At 44.8% G+C, this 27,810-nt stretch overlaps 1 non-coding gene across 1 annotated transcript; it reads left to right on the top strand.

The window, feature by feature from the left end:
• Positions 1-4,399: 4,399 nt before the first annotated feature.
• LOC115896166 lies at positions 4,400-4,461 on the top strand. Its single transcript, XR_004056109.1, has one exon. It is a non-coding gene; the product is annotated as a U7 small nuclear RNA (small nuclear RNA).
• The last annotated feature ends 23,349 nt before the right edge of the window (positions 4,462-27,810 follow it).

Here is a 27,810-nt window from a genome sequence, read left to right as displayed (position 1 = left end):
CAGGTATTTGAAGGGTCTTAGGTGCTGTGGTCCAAGTCTTTGGCCACTGCAGTCATATCTGCTTTAGTGGGCAGTCCACACTCAGTAATGCTATGGCTCTTGCAGACTGGTTGAGGTACCACCTTGGTGGTCTTGGGTAAGATCTGGGAGAATTTCCTGGATTACTAGGCAGATATTCTTGTTCTTTTCTCTTACCTTCCTCCAAAAAAAATGGAGTCTTTTTCTCTGTGTTGAGTTTCCTGGAGATGGGGGAGGTGTGATACAAGCACCCCTCTGGCCACCACCACTGGGGCTGTGCTGGGTCAGACTCAAAGCCAGCACAGCACTGGGTCTTGCCCAAGGCCCACAGTGACCACTGCCTGGCTACTGCCTCTGTTCCTCAAAGCCCAAGAGCTCTACAATCAGAATATGGCAAATCCAGCAAGGCTTGTGTTCTTCCCTTCAAGGTGGCGAGTTCCCCTCGGCCCCAGGTGGATCCAGAGATGCTATCCAAGAGCCAGGGCTTGAAGTTGGGAACCTGAGGAATCTACCTGGTACTCTATTCTACTGCAGCTGAGGTAGTAACCAAGCCACAGAACAAAGTCCTTCTCACTCTTCCCTTCCCTTTCCTCAAGCAGAGGAGTGTCTCCCCATGGCTGCCACCTCCCCAGACCCATGGCAAGTACTGCCTGGCTACCACCAATGTTCACTCAAAGCCCAAGGGTTCTTTTTTTTTTTTTTTTTTTTTTGTGAGATGGAGTCTTGCTCTGTCACCCAGGCTGGAGTGTAGTGACGTGATCTCAGCTCACTGCAGCCTCTGCCTCCCAGGTTCAAGCAATTCTCCTGCCTCAGCCTCCCGAGTAGCTGGGACTACAAGCTTGCATCACCACACCCAGCTAATTTTTGTATTTTTAGTAGAGACGGGGTTTCACCATGTTGGCCAGGCTAGTCTTGAACTCCTGACCTCAGGCGATCTGCCTGCCTCGGCCTCCCAAAGTGCTGGGATTACAGGCGTGAGCCACCGTGCCCAGCCGCCCCAAGGGTTCTTTAGGCAGCTTGTGGTGAACGCTGCCAGTCCTGAGTCTCTCCTTTCAGTTCAGTGGGTTCCCCTCTGGCCCAAGGCAGGTCCGTAAGTGCCACCCAGGAGCCAAGGCCTGGAATTGGGTGCCTGGAAGCACCTACTTGGTGCTCTATCCTACTGTGACTGAGCTGGTACTTAAGTTTCAAGACAAAGTCACTTTTACGTTTCCCTCTCCTTTCCTGAAGCAGAAGGGGTCTCTTCTTGTGGCTACCACAATTGGGAATGAGCTGGGTCTCACCTGAAGCCAGAATGGCTCTGAGTCTCCCTGCAGGCCTGTGATGAGACCTGTCTGGCTACCACTGCTGATTACTCAGGGTCCAAGGGCTCTATAGCCAGCAGGTGATGAATTCTGCCAGAACTGAGTCCTTCCATTCAAGGTTGTGGGTTCCCTTCTGGTCCAGGGTGTGTCTAGAAATGTTGTCTGGGGGCTAGGGCCTGGAATGGGGTCCTCAGTACTCTGTCTGGTGTCCTCTGGACTGCAGCTGAGCTGGTATCCATGTTGCAAGACTAAGTCCTCTTTACTCTCCCCTCTCCTCAAGCAGGGGGAAGGATCCGTCTTGAATCTGTGAGCTGTGCTGCTGGGGTTGTGGGAGGGGTAATGGAAGCGCTGCCTTGGCTGCCCCAGCTGGTGTCTCACTAGGTCATGTGCATCCCAAGTTCACTGACTCCGAGCCCTGCACAGCAGGAGGACTTGCCCAGGCCCTGTGGCCTGCACTGCAAGTTTATTTAGGACCCCAGGGCACTTTAGCCTGGGGTGGCAGGGTTTGCTGGAGCTCAGGTTCCTACCACTGGGATAGATGATTTGCCTCTGCCTAGGGCTGGTCTAAATGCTCCCCTGTGGGCACCAGCAGAGTTCTGCCCCTTGTTTCTTTTTTTTTTTTTTATACTTTAAGTTCTAGGGTACATGTGCATAACATGCAGGTTTGTTACATGTGTATACTTGTGCCATGTTGGTGTGCTGCACCCATCAACTCATCAGCACCCATCAATTCGTCATTTATATCAGGTATAACTCCCAATGCAATCCCTCCCCCCTCCCCCCTCCCCATGATAGGCCCCGATGTGTGATGTTCCCCTTCCCGAGTCCAAGTGATGTCATTGTTCAGTTCCCACCTATGAGTGAGAACATGCGGTGTTTGGTTTTCTGTTCTTGTGATAGTTTGCTAAGAATGATGGTTTCCAGCTGCATCCATGTCCCTACAAAGGACGCAAACTCATCCTTTTTTTTATGGCTGCATAATATTCCATGGTGTATATGTGCCACATTTTCTTAATCCAGTCTGTCAACCCTTGTTTATTTTTGCTGTGACAGGGCAGCAGTGAGTGCCAATGCAAAGTCCCATAATTACTGCTCTGTCCTCCCCCAAGCACAGATTCCCTGTACCAAGCAGCTGCTGCCAGCGGATGGGGGTGGGTGGTGTAAATGGTTCAAGATTGTCTTTATTAGCCTTTTCAGTGCCTCTTTCCTTAACATGATGTGATTTCCTTAACATATGATTGCTCATCTGATTTTTGGTTCTTAGGAAGGTACTTTTTTGTATGGATAGTTGTTCACTTTGGTGTTCCTGCCAACAGGATGATCACTGGAAGCTTCTTTTTGGCCACCTTGCTGCAAGGTTCATTTTGTAAGTACATTTTTAGGCACTTAAGAATGCTTCAGAGATCATGATGATGATGACGGTAGTGATGTCATTGCTCTGTGCAGCAGTGCCCAACATTGACTGAACATTCCATTCACTGTGCCCAGCCACTGGACATACGTGTTATTCTTGTTAGCCCTCACAGCTAGCCTAAATGGCAGCAGACACCACTATTATACCCATTGTACAGATTAAGGAGATTTAGGGGAGGAGGCTTGATTTGGGTCACTTAATTTGTAAATGTCAGAGCCACACCTAGAGGTCTGTCTGACTCTGAAGATGATTTTTGTTTTTTTTTTTTTTTTTTTTTTTTTTTGAGACGGAGTCTCGCTCTGCCACCCAGGCTGGAGTGCGGTGGTGCAATCTCGGCTCACTGTAAGCTCCGCCTCCCAGGCTCATGCCATTCTCCTGCCTCAGCCTCCCGAGTAGCTGGGACTACAGGCACCTGCCACCACGTCCGGTTAATTTTTTGTATTTTCAGTAGAGACGGGGTTTCACCGTGTTAGCCAGGATGGTCTCGATCTCCTGACCTCATGATCCGCCCACCTCGGCCTCCCAAAGTGCTGGGATTACAGGCTTGAGCCACTGTGCCCTGCCGAAGATGATGTTCTTAAACCTTCCCCTGGCTTTTCAATGTGTTTGTGCTAAGCATTCCTAACATTTTACTCTTCCAGGCTCACCCATTCCTTTAATAACATAATAATAATGATAATATCTCGAAACCACATTCTATATATTTGCCGGAAATCTATTTCCCTAACAAAGATTTATCAAGCTCTTGGGGAATGCTGAATTACTGTGACTCCTTGTATAAATGGCTGTTCCCAGTTGCTTCGTGGATTGGTCGTGCCTTCTCATAACTTTTCTCCAGGTGGTGGATTACCCTAAATGCCCCTAACACTGCATCTTTTCAATGGGTGCCCAGCCTCACTCTTCCCTCTCACCTTCATGACTCTGCTATACACAGAGGTGAGTATCAACCTTTCAACCTGTGGTGAGTCATTTATTTCAGCTTTGCTGAAGGCTTAGGTGGAACAGGAAGAGATTCCTGAATGGCACAGGAGGACTTGAAATTGGCTACTAGGCTTCTCTGCTGTGAAGCCTAGTGATGAGACAGTATAGTGGGATGCATTCAAGAATAGAGGCTGCCAGGCTTCTGGAATAAAGCCTGTTCTTGGTAATGAGACCATACTGGTCATTCACAGTTGGCCTCTCTTCTGACTGGTTAGAGCTCATACTGGTGTCTGTTCTGATTGGTCAGGCTTTTTTTCTTTTCTCTGTGTGTATGTGTGTGTATCTGTGTGTATCTATTCTGTTTCCTAGCAACATCTTGCTAGTTTTAAATGTTTTGAATATTGCTGTCTTACTCAGCATGTAAATTTTAGAACATTGCTTAAACATTTTTGTGCTTGAGTTTCCTTATCTTGCTGCCAGAGGGCAGGAGGCCCTATGGGATTGGAGCAGAAGAGGCTACTAATTTGGTTACTGGCATAGCAGGATGGATGGGAGGCAGCATAGGAAATGAGTACATTGCTGCTGCAATAGACCATCAGCCATATAACCCAAGGCCAATCCAGTGGGACTGGGCCCTGGATGACACCAATAAAAAAATCCTAAACGCACATGACTGTTTGCTGACAACTACAATTTCATGAGGGTAGAATCCACGTGTAGTTACCGCTATAAAAACTCACACTCCTTGTGTTACAGCTCTTCTAGAATTTGTCTGGCAGTCTTTCCTGTTTTTACCAGAAAGCCCCCCCAAAATTCTTTAAAAACAAATAAATAAATAAATTGCACTCCTTATAGAGAAACAGCTTACTGTCCCCTGTCCCAAGTGAGTGAGTTTCAGATGAAGGAGTATCAGAGGGGTCTCTGGAAATAAAATACCGGGAGATTTCCTGGGAAATTGACAGAATAATTAAAAGCTGCTGCTTTAAGACCAACCTCACCTCAGAAAAAGTACTCACAGTAAATTTAAATACATAAAAAATATAAATTATTTTGTTGTAAAAAAATCATACAAAGGCTAACCACAAACTAAAAATACTATGTTATAAAATATAGCAGAGAGAGGGTTTAATCTTTTTAATATATAACTAATGCTAGTTAGTAATGTTTGAAGGAGAGGCAGTAGCAATATAGAGAAAGCATTATCTTTGGACCCTAACTTTTTTTTTTTTTTTTAAGAGACAAGGCCTTGCTCTGCTACCCAGGCTGGAGTGCAGTGGTGCAATTGAACTCCTGGACTCAAGCAATGCTCCCATCTCAGCCTCCCAAATAGGATTAACGGCATGTGCCACCACACTTGGCCAATTTTCTACATTTTTTGTAGAGATGGGGGGCCTCACTATGTTGCCCAGGCTAATCTCTGACTGTTGGCCTCAAGTGATCCTCCCATCTCAGCCTCCCAAAATGCTAGGATTACAGGTGTGAACCACCATGCCTGGCCTGGACCCTAACTTTTAAAATAACTGAAGAACATGAATAGACAAAACCCAGAGTAAAATTACTAAAACATTTTTGGAAAAAATGGTCTGCATCATTGATGACTAAATACATTTAAATTTTAAAACAAATTTACCGGTCAAGTCATGTATTCATTTATGCAAAAAGAAAGTTCAAAGAATTGATTAAAGAACTTCAGCATTAACAAGGAGTGAAGTGGGAAGCCACTGAGGGTTTTTGAGAGACGATGGTGTAATCTCATGCATTGGTTTGCTCTGGCTTCCATAACAAAATACCACATGCTAGGTGGCTTAAACAACAGATATTTATTTTTTCACGGTTCTGAAATCAAGGTTTTAGAAGGGTCCATTTCTTCTGAGGCCTCTCTCTTTGACTTGCAGACTTTATGTACTTTGTGCAAGACACTATTCAGACCCTGGGGCATCTACAGTGAAAAAGCAGACACAAATCCCACCCTCTTGGAAAAGTCATTCTAGTGCAAGAGGCAGACAGTGAAAAATAAATAGTAAAATACATTGTATGTTAGATGGATGATAAGTGCTAAAAAAAAAAAATAATAATAACCAGCCTGGGCAACATAGTGAAACCCCATCTCTACAAAAAAGAATTAGCCAGGCATGGTGGCACAGGCCTGTAGTCTCAGCTACTTGGGGGCTGAGGTGGGAAGATCACTTGAGCCCAAAAGGTCAAGGCTGCAGTGAACCATGATTGTGCCACTGGGCACAGTCAAGCCTGGGCAACAAAGTGAGACCTTGCCAAAAAAAAAAAAAAAAAAAAGCCAGAGAGAGGAAGGCATTAGGGTTGGAGAGTGGGAGTGCTCTTTTAGATAGGGTGTCCAGGAATGAGTGAGTGCCTGAAAGAGGTGAGAGAGTGAGCCAGGTGGGTATTTGGGAAAAGGGCTTCTCAGCAGAGATGCCAGCACAAAGGCCCTGAGGCAAACGTGGAAGTTGTGTAAACCAAAAAGTGTCAGACAGGTCTCAGTCCATTTAGAGATTTATTTTGCCAGGATTAAGGACATGCCTGAAAAAAAGGAATATAAAATCACAGGCACAGTCTATGCTCCATGCCTTTTGCCAGAGATGATTTTGAGGGCTTCATATTTAAAGGGGAAAAGTAGGCTGGAGGGGAAAGAGGATGGGTATGGTCACGTTACTGAATCCACCTGTCGCAAGAGAAAAGGAGCAGGCAGGGGAATGGCCAATTGTGTATTCATCTCACCCTCAGTAAGTTGGCACTTCAAGGTAAAGTGAGCAGACCTGTGGAGATACCTGGCCTTTTATCTGTCGCTATCTGCTTAGGAACAACAGGAAAGCCAGCTTCTTGCATGATTCAACTTTCAGCTTAATTTTTTTCTTTTGGTAGAATGAGTTGGCGTCTTAAGTTTTATTTTCCTTTCACAGTTGCATGGCTAGAACCGAATGATCCAGAACAGCAGGAGATAAGGTTAGGGGAAGGGAGTGGGGCTAGATGGCCTAGCACCCTGAAGGTCATTCAACTTTAACTTCGAAGAACTTATTAAAGAACTTCAAGTTTAGCAAGGAATAAAATGGGAAGCCACTGAGGGTTTTTGAGAGAGGATGGTGTAATCTAATGTATTAGTTTGCTCTGGCTGCCGTAACAAAATACCACACGCTGGGTGGCTTAAACAACAGAAATGTATTTTCTCGCAGTTCTGAAGTCTAAGATGAAGGTGTCAGAAGGGTCCATTTCTTCTGAGGCCTCTCTCTTTGACCTGCAGACTCCATTTGCCTCCTTGCTCTGCCCTTGAGTGGCCTTTCTGAGTGCACAAGAGTCCCTGGTGTCCCTCCCTCTTCTTATAAGGACATAAGTCCTATTGGATTAGGGCCCAACTGCTTGGACCTCATTTAATTTTTTTTCTTTTCTTTTCTTTTTTTTTTTTTTTTTGAGACAGAATCTTACTCTGTCACCCAGACTGGAGTGCAATGGCACAATCTTGGCTCATTGCTACTTCCGCCTCCAGGGTTCAAGCGATTCTCCTGCCTCAGCCTGCTGAGTAGCTGGGACTACAGGTGTCTGCCACCACATCCGGCTATTTTTTTTTTTTTTTTTTTTTTTTAATTTTTAGTAGAGGCAGGGTTTTGCCATGTTGGCCAGGCTGGTCTCAAACTCCTCACCTCAAGTGATCCGCCTGCCTCTGCCCCGAAAGTGCTGGTATTACAGGCATGAGCCCATGCCAGGCCTTCATTTAGTCTTAATTACCTCTTTAAAGTTCTTTTTTTTTTTTTTTTTTTTTTGAGACGGAGTCTCACTCTGTCACCCGGGCTGGAGTGCAGTGGCCAGATCTCAGCTCACTGCAAGCTCTGCCTCCTGGGTTCACGCCATTCTCCTGCCTCAGCCTCCCGAGTAGCTGGGACTACAGGCGCCCGCCACCACGCCCGGCTAGCTTTTTGTATTTTTTAGTAGAGACGGGGTTTCACCGTGTTAGCCAGGATGGTCTCGAACTCCTGACCTCGTGATCCGCCCGTCTCGGCCTCCCAAAGTGCTGGGATTACAGGCTTGAGCCACTGCGCCCGGCCCTCTTTAAAGTTCTTATCTCCAACTATAGTCACATTCTGAGGTACTGGGAGTTAGGGCTTCAACATATGAATTTGGGGGAGGGGGTCACAATGTGGTCTCTAACACCTGGTTTACATTTAACAGCATCTCTGGGTTGAGAATAGATTCTAGGATTGCAACAGCAGAAGCCAGGAGACTAGTAACCCTGTAAAGACTTCCAGGTAACAAGCAGCTGAAGGAAGCCTCCAGCCAACAGATAGCAAGGAACTGAGGTCGTCAGTCCAACAACCAAAAGGCAGGTGAGCTTGGAGTAGCTCCTCTTCTAACTGAGTCTTCAAATTAGACCACGACCCATGGTAACTACAGCCTCCTGAGAGCTCAAAAGTCAGAGGCATCCACGCAAGCTGTGCCTGACCCACAGAAATTGTAAGATGATAAATGTTTGTTGATTTAAGCTGCTAAGTTTTAGGGTAATTTGTTACTCAGCAATAGAGAACTAACATCACCCAGAACCCAAAATAGTGCTCTGTGAATATTGGTTGAATAAATGAGTGAATAACAAATGCATAGAGATATACAGAGGAAAAAAGAAAGAAGATACCCAAAATCATTGATAGTGATTCTCTCTGGATAGATTCATAGGCACATGACCGATTATTTTTAAGTGTTTATCATTCCCAAACATGGTTCCAGTTTCATATTGTGAAATATAAGAGAGACATAAAATTGCATAAATGAAGAACCTAATGGAATATTACAAAGTCAACACCTACATAACCACCATCCGGGTCAAGGAGTAGAATATTGCCTGCACCCCAGAATTATGAGACTCTTTATAAAAACACTTTCTTCATATTCTATGCTTCCAAACCCAGGTTTTATCTTTCTATTAATTACTTTTTTTTTTCATTTTTTTATTGTGCTAAAATATATATTGCATAAAATTTACCATTTTAACCTTTTTTTTTTTTTTTTAAGATGCTGTCTTGCTCTGTTGCCCAAGCTGGAGTGCAGTGGTGTAATCTTGGCTCACTACAAGCTCCACCTCCCGGGTTCAAGTAATTCTCCTGCCTCAGCCTCCCAAGTAGCTGGGATTGCAGGTGTGTGCCACCACACCTAGTTAATTTTTGTATTTTTAGTAGAGACAGGATTTCACCATGTTAACCAGGCTGGTCTCGAACTCCTGACCTCAGGTGATCTGCCTGCCTCGGCTTCCCAAAGTACTGGGATTATAGACATGCGCCACCATGCCCAGCCCATTTTAACCCCTTTTTTTTTTTTTTTTTTTGAGACGGAGTTACCCTCTGTGGCCCAGGCTGAAGTGCAGTGGCACGATCTTGGCTCACTGCAACCTCTGCCTCCTGTGTTCAAGCGATTTTCCTGCGTCAGCCTCCCAAGTAGCTGGGATTACAGGCCTGCACCACCACTCCCAGCTAAATTTTTTTTTTTTTTTTTTTTTTTTGTATTTTTAGTAGAGACAGGGTTTCTCCATGTTGGCCAGGCTGGTCTCGAACCCCTGACCTCAGGTGGTCCACCCACCTCAGCCTCCCAAAATGCTGATATTACTGGCGTAAGCCACCACACCTGGCCCATTTTAACCATTTTTAAGGGTACAATTCAGTGGCATTAGGTACATTCACATGGTTGTGCAACTGTCACCACCATCCATCTCCAGAACTGTTTTCATCTTCTCAAGCTGAAACTCTGCACCCATTAAGCAATAACTCCCCATCCTCTATTCCCCCAAACCCCAGCAACAACCATTTTACTTTCTGTCTCTGTGAAGTTTACTCTAGGTACCACACGTAAGTGGAATCATGCAGTATTTATCCTTTCAATGAATGATCTCTTAAATTAAAAAAAAAAAAAAAACCATTAGTATTTAAAAAATAAGATTAAACTAATGAGAACCAGTTCAGCCTTGTTAAATCCTATGATGCACAACAATAAACTGTTCAGATGTGATTTAAGCAGCACACTGGATGTCTCAACATGACAAGACTTAGCAATGTCTTGGCAAAGACTGACTTTTGTACATCTTAGCATTCCCAAGTTTCCTCAAACCAGTTTGGGTGGGAGTAGAGCAGAAGCTAGAGAAGAGGAGGAAGGTTTAGGGATGTCAAAACATTGTTCCAGGTGTGCCCGCCACCTCAACCCACTAGCCTTTGCCCTGGAAATGTTTATAGCAGAACAAGAACGACAATGAAACTACTAGTGATTAATTATACCAGCTGTCATCTATTAAACACCTTCTGTGTGCTAGGTCCCATTTAAAGTCCATTATGTGTATTATCTTATTCAATCCTCATAGCAGCGCTATGAGTTAAATGTAACTATTACCCTCATTGGGCAGATGGGGAAATTGAGGCATGGGGAAGTTGGTTAACTTGCTCAAGTTCACCCAGAGAGTGGGAAGGCAAGATGATTTGAACCCTTGGTGGTCTGGTTTATTGCCCATGTTCCTCACCAGTAGTTCTCAAACCTGAGTACATGTCAGAATCCCAGGAGGGCCTGTGAAAACCCTCCCTTCTGGGGTCTCTGATTCAGTGGTCTGGGGTGGAGCCCCAGAATGTGCAGCAGAGCATCCTAGCTATGCCGATGCTGCTGGTCTGGGGACCACACATTCAAAACCACTGCTCCCGACAAACTTAAAGATGACTACCATGTCTTGAGGACCTACTGCAAATCAAGAACAGAAGGACTCTGAGAGAGGCTGCTTCCATTTTGCAACTGAAGATTTGAGAATTAACAAGACTGAGGACTCGTTCAAGTTCACAGCCTGTATTCCAGGCCAGCTTCCTGAGTGCCAAAGCCCGTCTCTTGCACCCCACTGCCACACTGGTAGAACGAGACCAGGTGCTCTAGGCAGGGTAGTAATAGGGCACTTCTTTAAAGCAATGTTCAGTAAATATTTGTTGTTATTTTAGTGGAGGCAAGAGAAATTGAATTTCTGTTAACAAAATTATATATCTCACACGTATATCTTTATGTTCAAAAATAGAATGAGCGGGGGGCAGGAATGCTTGAGCCCAGGAGTTTGAGGCCAGCCTGGGCAACATAGTGAGACCCTGTCTGTTATAAAGAGAAAATAGAACTAATCACCAGCACTCAACATAGCCTAACTTTTTAGCCTCTGTAGCAGTGTCTTTTGCTTTCTTTTATTTCTGTCACTCATAGTTGAGTAGCATTTGGCCATTCACGGTCATTAAGTTTCAAAGTTTTGTTCAACATTTACTAAGTTTGCTTTTTCCGTTCTGATTCTGATGTTGGTGTAATAGCACCTTGACTTTTTTTTTTCTTCTTCTTTCTTTTAGACAGATTCTCTCCCTGCCTCCCAGGCTCGAGTGTAGTGGCGCGATCTCGGCTCATTGCAACGTCTGCCTCCTGGGTTCAAGAAATTCTCATGCCTCAGCCTCCCAAGAAGCTGGAATTATAGGCGCCCACCACCACCACGCCCAGCTGATTTTTGTATTTTTTGTAAAGGCGGAGGTTCACCATGTTGGCCAGGCAGGTCTCAAACTCCTGGCCTCAAGCAATCTGCCCACCTCAGCTTCCCAAAGTGCTAGGATTACAGGCGTGAGCCACTGCACTGGCCAACATCTCCTTGATTTCTAAAGTTCTTTTTCTGCCTTCTGTGTTGTTTTACAATTTGTCAAACCAGACAAATTCTGAGAAAAACCAGTAAAGGATTTAAGTTTGAGACTTTCAGCCAGCTCTAGGAACCGACCTTATGTTACTGTTGGCCACTTGACCTCAGAGTTGATGATGGGGCCTGCTACTTGCAGCATACATGGACCTAGAGAAGAGTTTTTACTCCCCAATCAAGGTTGATGTCTACTTTGGCAAGATGGGGACAAATTTGTATTTGTCCTGTTACACAAAGAGTCAGGTACAGACACCTGAATTAAATTGTCCCCTATTTTCTGCTTTTTTTTTTTTTCAGTGTTGTTGCGGTCCATTCTGTTGCTACCCATCCAAACTCTTCCTTGCCTACAGAGCCCTGCTGTTATTCAGGTATTGGGAGTGCAGCAATGTGATAAGGGAAAGCAGAACCCTTCCCCAACTCCAGGGAATCAATTTGATTGTTCTCAAGTGAGTCATGGTAGTCTACACCTTTGTCAGTGATTGATCTACGAGTGCACATGTGACCAAACTCTGGCCGATGAGATACAGAAGGAATACTACTGGGGCCTCTGGGGAAGATTTTGCGCCCTGATAAAAGTAACAGAAGTTTAATCTACTTCTTAATTCTTCCTTATTGCTGATCTTTTTTTATAGCACTGGTTTTTCTTTTTTTTTTTTTTTTTGAGACGGAGTCTAGCTCTGTCGCCCAGGCTGGAGTGCAGTGGCCAGATCTCAGCTCACTGCAAGCTCCGCCTCCCGGATTTATGCCATTCTCCTGCCTCAGCCTCCCGAGTAGCTGGGACTACAGGCGCCCGCCACCTCGCCCAGCTAGTTTTTTGTATTTTTTAGTAGAGACGAGGTTTCACCGTGTTAGCCAGGATGGTCTCGATCTCCTGACCTTGTGATCCGCCCGTCTCGGCCTCCCAAAGTGCTGGGATTAAAGGCTTGAGCCACCGCGCCCGGCCAGCACTGGTTTCTTTTGCAGAACATTGTTCAGGATACTATAAGTTACTACCTAATTCTTCTAGAAATGATTGAAATAAACGTTAGAACTGTCTCCATGAAAAGAAAAAACTCCTGTAACTTTAACCCTATAGCAGTTGCCCAAGATGGGGCCAGAATTGGAATGCTCAGAGTCCATTCTTGGGGACAAGAACACCTGGATATCAGCCATCTCTCTCCTACGAGCTGATCTCTGGACCTTGGCCCAGTTATCTAATGTGAGAATCTCAATTGCTATATGTTCTACAGCTATATTACCTACGAAGTCTCAGATAGTCTTACAGCTTAAATTACTTCCTGCAAAACCACCCATTCAGAATTCAATATATCTGGTGCAGAACAAGACAAATCCCTTTCTGTAAGTAGGGATTTTCTGGGTTACAGGGACACCTGTGGGCTGTATCTGAGCCTTTGCAACTGTCCAATTATTACCAGTCATGTACCACTTATTAATTGAATTAATTAACAAAAACATAGATGATAGCATCAACTTTGGTCTGGAATTCATTTCAACCTGGCCCAAGACTCTCAGGGGTAGAGACAGAGAGCCCTGCTTCAAATCTCCAAGATCAGAAACCAAGGCCATTTACTCACTTTGGGTTTATGTATCAACCTTTGAACCTTGGGGCCTGCAAGAATAGTCACTATTCTGTAAATGACCAAATCCAGAAGCCTCTAACCATAGTCTTTAGGCCAGAGATGGAGTGAAGACAACCCTTCTTTGGTTTGTAGCCAGAAAGGGGACCCTCCCACCCCACAGCCAGTATTTGTCAAAATGCTTTTTTTCAGACCCAAAGAAGTATCAGGCTTTCATTCTTTCTATGAAAATATTGAATTGTTTTGCAGTTCACCTTTCTGAATTACACCATTGTCTCTTCTTCTTGACTAGTGTTTCTCAATTTTTAAAAACTCAAGTCCCCTTCAAAGCTTTCTCACACTGAAGCCTATATATTCCTACCAGTCAAGATTCATGCAGCTTCATTTCCTGCAGTTTGGTGAATGTAGAATTTATTTTTTGAATCAAAGGCACTTCTCTGGTCTGCTGGGTCCCCTAGACATAGTGACCCTTCCGTGATTTGAGAATGTGTGTTCTAGTCCTGAATAATCCTAATCTTTGCACTTTCAACCTGTGGTGCGTCATTTATTTCTAACTGCAATTAAGGTACAAACTGTGTAAAGCAGGAATTTTATTTTATTTGAGTTTCCGTAACCTGGATAAGGAAATGTAAAAAGAAATGAGATCTATTTCATCTCTCATAACCCCCATATTTACTTATTTTATTTTATATATATATTTTTCGAGACAGAGTCTCAGTCTGTCACCCAGCCTGGAGTGCAGTGGCGCGATCTCAGCTCACCTCAACCTCCACCTCCTGGGTTCAAGCAATTCTCCTGCCTCAGCCTCCCAAGTAGCTGGGATTACAGGTGCCTACCACCATGCCCAGCTAATTTTTTGTATTTTTAGGAGAGACGGGGTTTCACCATGTTGTCCAGGCTGGTCGCAAACTCCTGACCTCAGGTGATTCACCTGCCTCGGCCTCCCAAAGTGCTAGGATTACAGGTGTGAGCCACTGGGCCCAGCCTACTTATTTTATTATTATTACTTCACTCCCTGTAATTGACATGAATTGTTGGCTACATAATCGGTGTACATTTTGCTTTTAGTATACTTTCTCTTAGATCACTAAAATTTTATAGCTTGTTACAAGTTCTATAAATTTTTCTTTTTTCTTTCTTTTTTTTTTTTGAGACAGGGTCTCCCTCTGTCACTCATGCTGGAGTGCAGTGGCACAATCATGGCTCATTGCAGCATCATCCTCCCCAGACTCAGGGGATCCTCCCACCTCAGCGCCCCAAGTGGCTGGGACTGACTACAGGCACGTGCCATCACGTCCCGCTGATTTTTGTTTTTTGTTTTTTTTTTGAGACGGAGTCTGGCTCTGTCGCCCAGGCTGGAGTGCAGTGGCGAGATCTCGGCTCACTGCAAGCTCCTCCTCCCGGGTTCACGGCATTCTCCATGCCCGGCTAATTTTTTTTTTTTTTTTTTTTTGTACTTTTAGTAGAGATGGGGTTTCACCATGTTAGCCAGGATGGTCTCCAACTCCTGACCTCATGATCCGCCCGCCTCAGTCTCCCAAAGTGTTGGGATTACAGGTGTGAGCCACCACGCCCGGCCTTTGTATTTTTTGTAGAGACAGGGTTTTGCCATGTTGCCCAGACTGGTCTCACACCCCTGGGCTCAAGCAATCCACCCACCTCGGCCTCTCAGACTGCTGCAATTACACGTATGAGCCACCGTGCCTGACCTTACATTTGCAGGTGTATTCAAGTGAAAATGAGGTCATGCTGTATTAGGGTGGGCCTTATTCAATCCTAATTAGGATTATTCAGGACTAGAACACACATTCTCAAATCAGGGAAGAGGCACTACGTCTAGGGGACCCAGCAGACCAGAGAAGCACCTTCGGCTCAAAAAGTAATATTCCACATGGCGATTGTTTTCATTAACCAAACTGCAGGAAATGAAGCTTAGTCAATCTTGACTGGTAGAAATATACAGACTTATGAGAAGAGAGAAATTTGAACACATAGAGAGATACACACAGGGAAACCCCATGTGGAGACAGAGGCAGAGATTAGAATGTGGAGGAACACCAAGGATTTCAGGTGTCCCCTGGAAGCTGGAAAAGGCAAGGAGGGATTCTCCCCTAGAACCTTTAGAGAGAACACGTCCCTCCTAACAACTTCATTTTGGATTTCTAGCCTCTAGAACGGTGAGGCAATATGTTTCAGTTGTTTCAAGCCACTTTGTTTGTGGTACTTGGTTGCTGCAGCCCTTGGACAATGTCCACCATGATGATGGAATGTGAAGATAAATAAGACACAATTCCTGTCATCACAGTGGCCACAATCTACAAGGCACAGCTGTGGACATTTTTAAATTACAGATTTTTAGTGTGTCATAAGTGTGAATATACAACTCTGTCCACACTTGAGAGACAATGCAAAGGAGGGGGTAACTAACGCACTGGAAGTATACAGGAGAAGCTTTGTGGAAAAAGATAATTCTTTTTTTTTTTTAAGACAGAGTCTCACTGTCACCCAGGCTGGACTGCAATAACCCAATCTTGGCTCACTGCAACCTCTACCTCCCAGGTTCAAGAGGTTCTCCTGCCTCAGCCTCCTGAGTAGCTGGGACTACAGGAGTACGCCACCACGCCCAACTAATTTTTGTATTTTTACTAGCCCGGGGTTTCGCCATGTTGGCCAGGCTGGTCTCGAACTCCTGACATCAGGTGATCCACGCGCCTCGGCCTCCCAAAGTGCTGGAATTATAGGCATGAGCCAACATGCCTAGTCAAAAGATGAATTTTTCCAATTCTTTACTTTTTTTTCTTTTATTATTATTATTTTTTAGAAACACGGTCTCACTCTGTCACCCAGGCTGGAGTGCAGCAGTAGTGCCGTCATAGCTCACTGTAATCTTGAACTCCTGGGCTCAAGTGATTGGAACTACAGGCATGTGCCACCATGCCCAGCTAACTTTTTAAAATTTTTTTGTAGAGACGAAGTCTCACTATGTTGCCCAGACTGGTCTTGAACTACTGGCCTCAAGTGATTCTTCCACCTCAGCCTCCCAAAGTGCCGTGATTACAGGCATGAACCTTCGCCTCATTGTGAACTACCTTTTTATAATGTTTGCTAATTATTCTTGATGAGGTTGTTTACTCTTTTGGGTCAGTTTGTAGGAGTGTTTTGAACATTACCAGTATTTATGGTATATTTCAGTCAATCAATTTTCATTTGACTTTTTCATTGACTTTTTTTTTTTTTTAAAGAGACAGAGTCTCACCATGTTGGCCAGGCTGGTCTCAAACTCCTGACCTCAAATGATCCTCCCACCTCAGCCTCCCAAATTGCTGGGATTACAGGTGTGAGCCACCAGACCCAACTGATCATTTTCAATTATATATTTTGTCACATGACATTTTGGGGTTTCATGTAGTCAAATATATCTCTTTTTTTAATAGTGTCTGGTTTCTGGTATTTGATAAGGGAAACTCCTCTGCCTCTTACATGTAGTCTCCTAGATTTTCTCATAGAATTTATGTATTATTATTTTGCTTTTTTTTTTTTTTTTTTTTTTTTGAGACGGAGTCTTGCTCTGCCGCCCAGGCTGGAGTGCAGTGGCCAGCTCTCAGCTCACTGCAAGCTCCGCCTCCCGGGTTCACGCCATTCTCCTGTCTCAGCCTCCCCAGTAGCTGGGACTACAGGCGCCCGCCTCGTCGCCCGGCTAGTTTTTTGTATTTTTTTTAGTAGAGACGGGGTTTCACTTTACATTTAAGTTTTGATCTATCTTGAATTAATTTTTATATCTTATATAAATAACAGGGGCCTAAATTTTTTTTGTTTTGTTTTGAGACGGAGTCTCGCTCTGTCGCCCAGGCTGGAGTGCAGTGGCCGGATCTCAGCTCACTGCAAGCTCCGCCTCCCGGGTTCACGCCATTCTCCTGCCTCAGCCTCCCGAGTAGCTGGGACTACAGGCGCCCGCCACCTCGCCCGGCTAGTTTTTTGTATTTTTTAGTAGAGACGGGGTTTCACGGTGTTAGCCAGGATGGTCTCGATCTCCTGACCTCGTGATCCGCCCGCCTCGGCCTCCCAAAGTGCTGGGATTACAGGCGTGAGCCACCGCGCCCGGCCCCTGACCTCGTGATCCGCCCGTCTCGGCCTCCCAAAGCGCTGGGATTACAGGCGTGCGCCACCGCGCCCGGCCCCTGACCTCGTGATCCGCCCGCCTCGGCCTCCCAAAGCGCTGGGATTACAGGCGTGCGCCACCGCGCCCGGCCAATTCTAAAATTATTTTATTTTGTAATAGATAGCCTTTCCTCACTGATTTCAGCTACTCCCATGGCCATACATTAAATTCTCACATGTGCTGTGAGCCATTTCTGGATTCTCTATTTTCTCTATTCATTTCCACTGTTTTTTTCGCTTTTTTTCTTTTCTTTCTTTCTTTTTTTTATTTTGATGGTGATGGTGAGTCTATTCCTAGCCCAGTCCCAACTTGATTCGCTTACCATGACTTCCAGTTTCCTCTCAAGCAAGAACCCCTCGCAGCCTTCTTTGGCATATTTTTCTTGGCTATTGGCATTTGGTATTCATCTTTCCCTATAAACCTCAAGGCTTAGGGCCTCAGGTGAAGGTCCATGTCCAGCTCAGCAGGAGTTGAGTCACATGCCCAGAGAGGCAAGTCAGCTTTGCTTCTCCTTTTTAAACCATTAAACACCGAAGTTCTTATTTCCATACCCCCTTCCATGCTGAAGACCCTGACTGCTTTCGGGGCGTCTCAGACCCTTGCAACAGAACAGGTCTGATTACTTCACCTGAAAGAGGTTGAAGTTGATTACTCTCTAAGCCAAGAACATGATTTATACTCCTGGGGTGAACAGGGAGTGAAATACGGACAGGCATCCTAGAATAGCAGAAAAGAAAACACACACACACATTTTTAATCTCTGCTATATAATATTAAGGAAGTTGGATTTTATCCTGTAGGTATTTAGCCATTTAAAAGTTTTAGGCAAAAGAGTCACAAAATCAGTTTGGCAACGGTGACTAGGATGGAGTCAAGGGGGAGGCAGCTGGAGGCCCAGTTAGGCTGGGGGCTACAACAGGCCAGGCAAAGAGGGTAAAGATCTAGAATAAGGCAATTGTCAGAGAGAAAAGCGGACAGATTTGAAAACTTCTTAGCAAGTAGAATTGTCAGGATTGGTGAGAGGTTTGATTTTAGATTAGATAATAATCTAGGAAGACTACCCAATTTCTAACGTGGTTGATGGAGGTGACAGTAATACAGCTAAATGACACGGAAAACACAGGGGGAGGAGGAGACCTGGGTGGCAATATAGATAATAAACTTAGTTTGGAATGTGTTGGGTTTGAAGGCCTGTGAGACATTCAAGTGGAGATACTCAGAGATCATGAAGATTCTATTGGGTTTGGTACTAAGGGGAGTTCAAGATTGGACAAATGGTTTTCAGAACCTTCAGGACATACGTAATCATCAGGAGAGCTGAGAATGCAACACAGAGGGACACCAATCTTGACCAGAAGAGAAGGAGTCGAAGCCAGCCAGGGGTTCTGAGAACGTGCCACTGAAGAAGCAGAAAGGGGTAACAGAGGCCAGGCGCAGTGGTTCCTGCCTGTTCCTCCTCGGTGGCGGAGGCGGGTAGAACACTTGAGGTCAAGAATTCGAGACCATCCTGGCCAACATGGTGAAACCCCATCTCTACTAAAAATACAAAAATTAGCCAGACTTGGTGGCGGGCACCTGTAATCCCAGCTACTCGGGAGGCTGAGGCAGGATAATTGCTTGAACCCAAGAGGCGGAGGTTGCAGTGAGCCAAGATCGCATCACTGCACTCTAGCCTGGGCGACAGAGTGAGACTCTGTCTCAAACAAAATAAAAGCGGGGCAAAGGGTAACACAGAAGATAAGACAGAAGTGTTTCAGGAAAGAGAAAGCAGTTGGCTGTGCTGAAGGCAGCAGAGAGGCCTCAGAGGTACCCAGTGGATATGCAGTTACCAAGTCCATGGTGAACTTGGTCAGAGCAGTTCCAGTTGACTGTGGAGAAAATAAATCAGGTTTTAAACACAGAGTGAGGACAAAGAATGAGGGAATGTGCCAGATGTCTCCCTTTTGTCCCTCCAGATTCACACTAAATGCTTTGCCGCTCTGCTCTCTGTCCTGGGCACACAGGCAGCACCAACAGATTCCCATGGCTGTTGAGTTTGGCCAACGGCGAGCCCTAGGAGGAGACTGGAGGGAAGGAGGGTGAGATGGGGATATGCATATATCCCTCAACTCCTTCCCTAAGGTGTCTGCCACATTTGCTCAGCCAGAGGTCATGACTCTCCTCCTGGGTCCAGGTAACCACTCCCTCCCATCTCCTCTCAGGCCTAGAGTGGTAACAGCTCTGCTTTGCTAGGCCTGGGATTTTCTACCACCCGTGGTGTTTCTCCGCAACCTGCCCACACCTTTGCAGACCGTCCTTTATTACACCTTTCTCAAATTATCTTCATATGAACACACCATCTGTTTCCTGCTGGAACCCTGAATGATCCAGGAGGGAACCTTGACTGAGAAGAGTAGAGAGACAGAAACACACCAAGGCAAAAGAGGTTTTGTCATGGGGTTTTATTTTTTAAGGCTTGGAGTGGCTTGGATATATTGATAAGCTCATGAAGTTTTAACAGGTCAGGTCCTATTTCAAAGGCGTAATCTGAGAGGAAGGAAGAAATAGGTAGAGAGCTCTTTGCTCTCTGGAGTTGGTGACTTGACAAGTGGCCTCACCACAATTGCTTCAGATGTTCTAGAACTTGTGTTTCCAGTTTGTCCAAGACAGTCCATTTGCCAGGTTTGCCCCTGGCTGCATTGGTAAAGCGTTGGTCTGAGCCCTAAGCTGACAGAAAAGGAGACACAGAGGGTAAAGAAGGAGAAAGAACAAAGGTCAGGACTTCAACAAACCCGGACACACCTCAGCACACTGCGGCAGTCAGACAATAAACAAAGTAGCTGGTGTTTCCTTAAACTTCGCAAGGCTCTGGATCACCCAGCCCTACTCACCTTGCCAGTCTCGACTCCTACGTCCCCTGTGTCACCAATTTGATTTCACTGCTCTGCCTCAGGGGCCTCCTTTCCCTTTCTCCAATGTCAGGAGCCCTGTTCTGCCCTTGAGCCTGAGCTCCTACCTGCAACCTGGCACTTTACGCACTTCTAACCCCGGCCAGCTCCTTCTCATCCTCAGGTCTCATCTGAAACACCACTTTCTTGGCAGGCTGCCCACCCAACCCAAAGCAGTTCCTTGCTTTATATCCAGAGCGCCCTGATTCATCATCCATAGTGGCTACCACTTCTTAAAATGCATGGAGGTGAAGAATTTTATTTAGAAAGTCTAATTTTCGGCCAGACGTGGTGGCTCACACCTGTAATCCCAGCACTTTGGGAGGCCGAGGTGGGTGGATCACCTGAGGTTGGGAGTTCAAGACCAGCCTGACCAACATGGAACAATCCCCTCTCTACTAAAAATACAAAATTAGCCAGGCCTGGTGGCACATGCCTGTAATCCCAGCTACTTGGGAGACTGAGGCAGGAGAATTGCTTGAACCCAGCGGGAGGCAGAGGTGGCAGTGAACCAAGATCGTGCCGTTACACTCCAGCCTGGGCGACAAGAGTGAAACTCCATCTCAAAAAAAAGAGTCTAATTTTCTTACAAGCCTTTTATGGTTGTTTCTTTTGTTTTGACATCTATGTCTTTTATCTGTCTGACACTTGTTTTTGTATACAGTAGTCTGATTGTCTCAATAGCTATACAACATTCACCTTCCCGCTTTGCTGTAGCATTTTGTATTTTGTATTTGTACTTTTACTTGCATTGCTTCTCCAGGGAACTCCGTACCAAAGTATGGCTAAGAGCAGTCGAATGAAGCATCTCTTTTATTTTCCCCCTTTTCTGTCTTCTTTTGTGTTGGAAATAGTTTACTTTTCCTCTTATTTCCTTTTTCCATTTAGAAGACACAACTAATATTTCTATACTTTTAAGAACATTCCTTAAATTTTTGGCATCTATTCAAATATGATATATTTTACTGATACTCAAAGTAATTTGTGGCTGGACACGATGGCTCATGTCTGTAATCCCAGCACATTGGGAGGCTGAGGCAGGCAGGTCACTTGAGGTCAGGAGTTCAAGACCAGCCTGGCCAACATGCCGAAACCCCATCTCTAGGAAAAATACAAAAATTAGCCAGGCATAGTGGCAGGCGCCTGTAATCCCAGCTACTCAGGAGGCTGAGGCAAGAGAATTTCTTGAACCCAAGCGGTGGAGGTTGCAGTGAGCCAAGATTGCGCTACTGTACTCCAGCCTGGGTGACAGAGTAAGACCCTATCTCAAAAAAGAAAAAAAAAAAGTAATTTGTTATCTAGACAAAGACCTTAGTGTGGTTTAGGTTCCATCTTACCTTCCTCTTCTTAATTTCCACATCATTACGTAGTTTTTGTTCTACCTTATATGAAACATGTCTTTTTATTATTAATAATACTATTGCAATAATTACACTATATATGTATATGTGTGTATATATGTAGTATAATTATTGCAATAGTAGGTATATGTGTATATATATATATTTGAGATGGGTTCTTGCTCTGTCACCCAGGCTGGAGTGCAGTGGCACAATCTCAGCTCATTGCAGCCTCCACCTCCTGGGTTCAAGCAGTTCTCCCACCTCAACCTCTCGGGTAGCTGGGATTACAGGGGCGTGCCACCACTCCTGGATATTTTTTGCATTTTTAGTAGAGACAAGGTTTCATCATAATGGCCAGGCTGGTCTCAAACTCCTGACCTCAGGTGATCCACCCGCCTTGGCCTCCCAAAGTTCTGGGATTACAGGCATGAGCCACTGCGCCCTGCCACAAATTATACTTTATTGATGTTTTTCTCATTGTTGCTTTCTGTATTTTTCTTCTTTCCGTTAAGTTCACTTTTGTCTTGTTGAAGTTATTTAAATTAAGCGTCAAGGGTGAGGGCAAGGTAAGTATTGTTATTTTTTTGTATGTCTACGTTTTTTCTGCAACTGTGAATAGTTCAGCTGGGTGTTTGAATTTTATGTTAACAGTCACTTTTCTTTGGCATTTTGAAGATGTTACTCCATGTTTCTTGGCTTCTGTAGTTGCAGATGAGAAATCTGTTGCCAACTCAATTGCTGTTATTTTGAAGGCAGTCTGTTGCGTGAAATAGGAGCCTTTTCATGGTCAGCATTTCTGTAGTGATTTGTTGGACTCTCTAACAGCTCTTCCTTTCACCTGGTCATTCACTTAACAATTGTTTACTGGATAATGATCATGTACTAGGCCTGTTATTGTGCACAATGACTGCGAGAATAATGACAGAGCTTCTGGGTCCCAGGCCTGGAGAGGGTCTGAATATACTTGGGGAAGCAGACATGAAAATAAAGAAATGACCGCATAACAAGATAAAGCGTTAATGATACAGGCTGATTGTGAGTTTCTAGAATTCTGGCAAGGAATGTGTTTTTATTCAATTGACTTTCTCACAGTTTGTAGCACCATGTCTTACCCACTGAAATCACTTAAAAATACTTTAACAATTAACATGAGTATAACATCTCTTTAATACTTTTCATTTTAAAATTATTTTAGCTTTCACTTTTCTCCAGTTTCAAATGCATGGTTGACTAATGCATGGTCGACTACTTACTAGCTATCTCTGCCAAGATTTCCTGTGAGAATTTCCAGCTCAAGTTGCCCTACAAAGAATTCTTTCCTCCAATACCTGGTTCTCTTTTACTCTTCACCTCAATTGTCTGCATTATTCTCAATGCTGTCCTCTCCCTAAGTGCATATCCAACTAGCCTGTCTATTCTAGGTCCTAAATATTTTGTGATCTGTAATTTTTTCCATTTTCTTATTCCCACCGTCTTGGGTCAAGCCTTCATTATCACTTCCCTAAATGGGTGGAAAAAAAAAAAAAGGCCCAACAGATCTCCCTGCCCCTTACCACTTTTCTCTACAGTCTTTTAATTGCCACCACAGTCTTATTTCTTAAACATTGGATACTGAATTGGTTTGCTATTGCTACTGTAACAAATTACCATACACTTAGTGTCTTAACCCACATTTGTTATCTTAGAGTTCAGGAGGGTCAGAAGTCTGGAATGGATCTCACTGGGCTCAAATTAAGATTTCAGCAGGGCTGCTTTCCTTTTGGAGGCTCTAGAGGACAATCTGTTTCTTTGACTTTTCCAATTTCTAGAGGCTGCTTCCCACACTATTGATTCATAGCTTTTTTCCTCCATTTTTCGGAGTCAGCAACATTGGTTGAGTCCTTCTCACAATACCATCTCTTTGGTTCTCTCTCTTCTGCCTCCCTTTCCTACTTAAAAGGATCTTTATCCACCTGGATAATTTAAAATTATTTCCCCACCTTAAGGTCAGTTGATTAGCAACCTTGACTCCTCATTGCCTGGTAACTTAGCACACTCACCAGTCCTTCACATTAGCACTTGGACATCTTTGGGGGACCACTATTCTGCCTACCACAGGTTCAGTACAAATTGAAGAACTCATACTTGTAATTCCAGAGTCTTTGGGAGGCTAAGGTGGAAGGATCACTTGAGGTCAGGAGTTCAAGACCAGCCAGGGCAACAAAGTGAGACCCCCCCCCATCTCTACAAAAAATTATTTAAAAATTGAATACTGGCTGGGCAGGTGGCTTACACCTGTAATCCCAGCACTTTGGGAGACTGGGTGGGAGGACTGCTTGAGCCTAGGAGTTTGAGACCAACCTAAGCAACATAGTAAAACCCCATCTCTATAAAAAATTTTTTAAAAAAGTAGCCAGGCATGGTGGTGCATGCATGTAGTCCCAGCTACTCAGGAGGCTGAGATGGAAAGATGACGTGAGTCCAGGAAGTCCAGGCTTCTGTGAGCCATGATTGCGTTACTGCACTCCAGCCTGGATGACAGAGCAAGACCCCAACTCAAAAATAAAAATAAGGCTGGGCACGGTGGCTCACGTCTGTAATCCCAGCACTTTGGGAGGCCAAGGCAGGCAGATCACCTGAGGTCAGGAGTTCAAGACCAGTCTGACCAACATGGAGAAACCCCATCTCTACCAAAAATACAAAATAGCAGGGCGTGGTGGTGCATGCCTGTAATCCCAGCTACTTGGGAGGCTGAGGTAGGAGAATTGCTTGAACCTGGGAGATGGAGTTTGCAGTAAGCCTAGAGAGAACCACTGCACTCCAGCCTGCGCGACAGAGCAGGACTCTGTGTCAATAAATAAATAAATGAATAAACAAATATAAATAGCAGGACAAAATAGTAAATACATAATGATTATAATTATAGCAAATAAACTAGACACATAAATATGATTTAAGGAAAATAATAGTAAATGAATAGTTGTTATTGCTATGATTGTGGAATTTGAGTAATTGTTATTCTTTTGTTTTGTTTTGTTTTTTGTTTTTGTTTTGAGACAGAGTTTCGCTCTTATTGCCCAGGCTGGAGTGCAAGGGAGCAATCTCGGCTCATCACAACCTCTGCCTCCTGAGTTCAAGTGATTTTCCTGCCTCAACCTCCCACGTAGCTGGGATTACAGGCATGTGCCACCACACCTGGTTAATTTTGTATTTTTAGTAGAGATGGGATTTCTCCATGTTGGTCAGGCTGGCCTCGAACTCCTGACCTCAGGTGACCCACCCACCACGACTCCCCAAAGTGCTGGGATTACAAGCGTGAGCCACCGTGCCCGGTCTGTTATTCTTTTATATCCTGCGCTTACTATAGTGTGGCTGTATAACTGAGGCAGGAACTGCTCGCTATCTACCCAACATGTACTCTCTCCTTCCTTCCTATAAAGGTAGCATTGATTGTCTTTGGGAAGGTAAAACCATTCCAAGATTTTCTTGTATGTGATTCATTTCTAGGTAATGAGCTACAAAAGAAAGTCATGGATATGCTTCTGCTTCTAGAATTTTTATTTATTTATTTTATATATATATTTATTTATTTTGATAGAGAATCTTGCTCTGTCACAGAAGCTGGAGTGGAATGCAGTGGCGTTATCTCAGCTCACAGCAACCTCTGTCTCCTGGGTTCAAGCAGTTCTCATGTCTCAGCCTCCCGAGTAGCTGGAATTACAGGCGCCCACCACCACACCTGGCTAATTTTTGTATTTTTCGTAGAGCCGGAGTTTTGCCATGTTGGCCAGGCTGGTGTCGAACTCCCAACCTAAAGTTGATCTGCCCACCTCGGCCTCCTGAAGTGCTGCTGGGATTATAGGCATGAGCCACTGCGCCCAGCCTAGAATTTTTTAAAATTTTTATTATTGTATTTTTTTTTAAGAGGGAAGTTCAGCTGATATGTCCCTTTGGACTTCCATACTTTTTTCTTCATTTGGAATGTGGCTGCAAAGCCTACAGATGCAACCGCCTTTCTGTGACCACAAAGCACCAAGCCTCAGGCTGTTGGACTTCACTTCCAAATGAAGGAGAGGAAAGATGGAAAGATCCCCAGGCTTTGCAGCTCCGGATTTATTTTTGTGTGAGATGAGTAACCTCTGTTTGCTTAAGTTATGGCTCATTGGGTTTTCTGTTATTCACAGCCAAATACAACTCTAACTGATAACGTTACTTCTATAATCAAAATAAAATTAAAGAAGAAAACTTGTCTGATTCCATTCTGTGACTAAACAAGGTTTCTTCGTTGTTGTTGTTTTTTTTTTGTTTTTTTTTTTTTGCTCTCGTTGCCCAGGCTGGAGTGCTATGACGCGATCTCGGCTCACTGCAACCTCCGCCTCCCAGATTCAAGCACTTCTCCCAGCTAATTTTGTATTTTTAGTACATATGGGGTTTCTCCATGTTGGTCAGACTGGTCTCAAACTCCTGAACTCAGGTGATCCACCCACCTTAGCCTCCCGAAGTGCTGGGATTACAGGCCTGAGCCACTGCGCCCAGCCTGGTTTCTGTTCTTCTAAGCTCTGCTCACACTCTCCTTTCACCAATCCTTTCTAATCCTTACCCTCCTTTCTTTCTTTGTCTAGCAAACTACTACTCAACCTTCAAAAGTCCGCTTAAGACCGGAAACAGAGGCTCACGCCTGTATCCCAGCACTTTGGCAGGCCAAGGTGGACAGATCATCTGAGGTCAGGAGTTCGAGACCAGCCTGGGCAACAGGGTGAAACCTCATCTCTACAAAAATACAAAAATCAGCCAGGAGAGGTGGCATGTGCCTGTAGTCCCAGCTACTCAGGAGGCTGAGGCAGGAGAATCGCTTGAACCTGAGAGGTGGAGGTTGCAGTGAGCCAAGATTGCACCATTGTACTCTAGCCTGGGTGACAGAGCGAGACTCCCTCTTAAAAGCAAACAACAACAACAACAACAAAAAACTTCAACTCAAATATTGATGTTACACTCTACAAAGTCTTTCTGAAACTTTCCCTCAAACAGATTCATCATCATTGTGCCCATGGTGTTTTGTCTGTGATTCTGTGATAGCACGTTTTACACTTGACTATGTTTGCCTATTTCCTTGGTATCTCCTCCACTGAACTGTGAACAACATGTGAGCAACTGGAGGGTAGAAGCCACGTTTCATACTTGCTCCCTTCAAGGCAGCTGGCATACCACTAAGTATATAGTAGGTGCACAATAAATGTTTTCTGGAATGAGTAAACACAAGAATTAAAAAACAATGCCTGCCGGAAGCGTTGACTCACACCTGTAATCCCAGCACTTTGGGAGGCTGAGGCGGGTGGATCACGAGGTCAGGAGTTCGAGACCAGCCTGGCCAATATGGTGAAACCCCATGTCTACTAAAAATACAAAACATTAGCCGGGTGTGGTGATGCGCATCTATAGTCGCAGCTACTCAGGAGGCTGAAGCAGGAGAATCGCTTGAATCTGGGAGGCAGAGGTTGCAGTGAGCCGAGATCATGCCACTACACTCCAGCCTGGGCAACAAAGTGAGACTCTGTCTCAAAAAAAAAAAAAAAAAGATGTCTGTATGTTTAAACCAAACATTGTCCTCCCCTTCCTAGGTTGACTCCTGTTTTCTCTTCACCTCTGTTTGTTTGTCTGTTTTTAACTGGAAAAAGAATAGTTGACAAGTTGGAAGTTAGGGAATGTCTCACAGTGTCACCTAGGCTGGAGTGTAGTGGTGCAATCGCAGCTCACTGCAGCCTCACTCTCCTGGGTTCAAGTGATCCTCCCACCTCAGCCTCCCAAGTAGCTGGTACCACAGTTGTCTGTCACCATGCCCAGCTAATTTTTAACTTTTTTGTAGAGACAAGTTCTCCGCATGTTACCCAGGCTGCTCTGGAACTCCTGGGCTCAGGCAGTCTTCCACCTCAGTCTCCCAAAATATTGAGACTATAGGGCCGGGCATGGTGTCATGCCTATAATCCCAGCACTTTGGGAGGCCAAGGTGGGCAGATCTCTTGAGGCCAGAAGTTCCATACCAGCCTGGCCAACATGGCAAAACCCCATCTCTACAAAAAATACCAAAAAAATTAGCCAGGTGTGGTGGCACACGTCTGTAGTCCCAGCTACTAGGGAGGCTGAAGCAAGAGAATTGCTTAAACCTAGGAGGCAGAGATTGCAGTGAGCCAAGATCATGCCACTGCATTCCAGCCTGGGTGATAGTGAGACTCCCTCTCAAAAAAAAAAGGGGGGGCGGGGATTATAGATGTGAGCCACTCTACCCAGCCTTGGATCATTTTAATCTAGGTGGGAATGGGGGTGGATTTGAAGTCACGTTTTATTGAAAGTAGGAAAGAAGTTGAGACATATAGGAAGTAAATTAGGGCAGAAAGTTCAGAATTAAGAACAAGAATCTCTCAGTCTCTCCTATGCTAAATCATAATTTGTCATGGCCTAAAGCAGGGTGACTTTAGCAGACGTAGCCCAACTCTGA

This window comes from Rhinopithecus roxellana, chromosome 2 (assembly GCF_007565055.1).
Source record: "Rhinopithecus roxellana isolate Shanxi Qingling chromosome 2, ASM756505v1, whole genome shotgun sequence".
Classification (NCBI taxonomy): Eukaryota; Metazoa; Chordata; class Mammalia; order Primates; family Cercopithecidae; genus Rhinopithecus; species Rhinopithecus roxellana.
Note: the sequence above shows the minus strand (reverse complement) of the source record. Positions and strands in the feature narration are given on the sequence as shown.